This window comes from Nannospalax galili, unplaced genomic scaffold, assembly GCF_000622305.1.
Source record: "Nannospalax galili isolate Female #2095 unplaced genomic scaffold, S.galili_v1.0 scaffold663, whole genome shotgun sequence".
Taxonomy (NCBI): domain Eukaryota; kingdom Metazoa; phylum Chordata; class Mammalia; order Rodentia; family Spalacidae; genus Nannospalax; species Nannospalax galili.
Genome location: NW_008351881.1, coordinates 6,072,704 through 6,075,495, shown reverse-complemented (window position 1 = coordinate 6,075,495; position 2,792 = coordinate 6,072,704).

The window sequence follows — 2,792 nt, the reverse complement described above, 5'->3', positions numbered from 1 at the left end:
ATTTAATTTTTAATTACATATTCAACATCTCAACATTGTGGTTTTAATCTTTAGAAATTTGATATAGGTGATTTTCACACAAAAGCAACTGTTTTACTCGAGTAACTTTTTCTTAAAACGTGTTGAACCTACTTTTGGTGGGTAAAGTAACTTACATGTCAACGTGGTCTTTCAAAATCTTTTTTAACAAGACTAGTCTAGAATAGCTTTTCCCCAAGAGCTCATTATTTGAAGCAGAATATTTTTTAGGGTCATTACTGAATGTCCTCCCCTTTCAGTAAGAATGTGTGATCTCAAACAATTGCATCTTCTGGGAATTCACTGGCTTTTTACCTTGTGGATGTTTAGTCTGTTCACATGCAATTTAAGGTTTGGGACTACTCAAGAGGACTCCTATTCTGACTTCTGGAGGTATTTTTGGCATTAATCCTGTCTCTCTTGTAATTGTCCTGCAAATTCCAGCTGTCCTGAACTGCGAGGTTTTGCTGTTTGTGTTCTGCTGGTTTTCAGCTCTCCTGTAAAATTGTCCAGAAAAAATCCTCAAGGCTATTGTCATTAACAAATACATAGGCCTCAGCCCAGTGTTTCCTTTTCTTTCAGATTGTCTGCATTCACTGTATGATGCTGTCCGTTATCTAAAACCAGCAGCCTTACATTTTACCCAGCCCTAAAGTTTGTTTTTTCTTAAACACCAAGAAAGCCTAGAACTAGTTACCTCAGCATGGCCAGAGGTAGAAAACCAACAACTAAGGTTTAATTCTTACTAGTTTGTGTAAAAGCTATGTTGTAGAAGAGCACTGATTCGACTGAAAGAGAGTCTTACATCTTTGTCAAATGGAATGTTTTATTTCTGGACATAGTCCAGATAAAATGAGAGTTAATACTACTATAATACACACACACATACACACACACACACACACACACACACACACATTCATTCAGAGCATATAGAAGTTCTGAAATTCCACATGACCATATATTACAACACCGATCTTCGTACATCCCTAAGCATGTGTCTAAACTGTACAGTGAATATGGAGAGCATCAAAATGAGATTTGTAATGCTCCCGCAGGAAATAGTGATGTTTATTTTGATAATTTTGAAATGAATTTAAGATAATGTAATATGCTCTAAAAAGAAAAGGACAGGCGCACCATGCACAGCCCAGGCCACGTTGCCTTGGAGTGTGGGTACTGAAACAGAACCCAATAATAAAGCACCAAACATTCTTCAGCACACACAGTGTGCAGGACAACATGGTGTTTGTGACATGCCAACGCCTATCACTTATCTAAGAAATGGATCATTTAGTTATGGAAATAAAATGAGAAAATGAGGCAGGTAGTAAGTGAGGGTGTCAGTGGTGTAACCTGGTCTATAGTGTATAACAAGCTCACAATTTTTACATACAGTCGGCCACCTGGATCTAATGGGATTCAGCTGTGGTAAAGCACTTTCTCCAGACACTAAGCCATGCGACACATGATGCTCCCAGAGTGCCAGGGCTAGGCACTGCTCTCTCTCTTCAGAAAGGAGGGATGTTGCTGGTGATACTCTTGCTGCCGCTCCTGGACAAGGAGATGCTTACTCAGACAGGATCTGCTTCCTAAACTCTGTCCTAGCATGTTCTCCACATAGCCACAGGCATGTGCAGGTAGCAGCCTTTGTTTTCTTAATCCAAATCAGTTATCTGAAGTTGTTCTGTGTAAAGGCTTAAGAGGTACTCTAGGGCAGTTTAAAGTACAGAAGGTGTGGCTTTACGTGAGCAGAATATATGAGGTGTGGATGTTCTGTGAACAAAGCTTGTCCTTGGGGCACACTAATCAGTGGATGTGTCCCCCCAAATTTATTTGATACATGCAATTTACTTTTGTATAGTTAGCAGAGAAGAGTTTGCATTCTGTAACAAAATGTCAGGCTGAATATTATAAATTAATTGAAAACTGGGAACTGGCATTTAACCTGGTATTAAACGCCCTATAAATAAACATATTATTAGAGCTTTTGATTGCCCCCCCCCACTTTTCTTCTCTTGTAGCTTTTCTTCTATGTGAAGTTACTGATTCTTTTATGTACTGTATTAGTCACTTTTCTGCTGCTGTGATAGAAACACTGACCAGAGCAATTTATAGAAGGAAGAGTTTATTTGAGCTTATGGTTCCAGGGGAATTACAGTCCATCATGGCGGGGAGGCATGGTGGCTGGAGGTGGCTGGAGCAGGAGCAGCAGAAGTTGAGCTCTCACATCACCACGCAGGCAGAGGAAGCAAGAGAGTGACTGGAGATCTGGCAAGGCTTAAGAACTCTACATCCACCCCCAGTGACATGCTTCCTCCAGGATAACCACACCTTCTAAAACCTCCCAAAACAGCGCCACCATCTGGGGACAAAATGTCCAAACACTTGGAGCCTATGGGGGGCATTTTCATTCAAAGCATCACATGTGCTATAATATTTTATTAATTCTTTGAGGAGTTAATACAAGTGCACAATCTATTTTGGTCACAGTCTTTGATTTTACATTCCTCAAAGTGATAAAACAGAGCTCCTGACACTGTCTTGCCAAAACTGGATATTGCTAGAAATTTGGACCGTTTCCATCATAATAGGTGTGTAGTGCTATGCCATAGTTATTTTAAATTTTAATTTCTCTAAAGATGTGTCATGTGAAAAGTATTTTGATATGTTTATTTGTCAATATATTGCAAGTTTTATTACTATTCTTTGGCTTCCAACTATTTTTGTTCCTTTTATGAGATTTTGAAATATGGCTTATATAATGTATATTG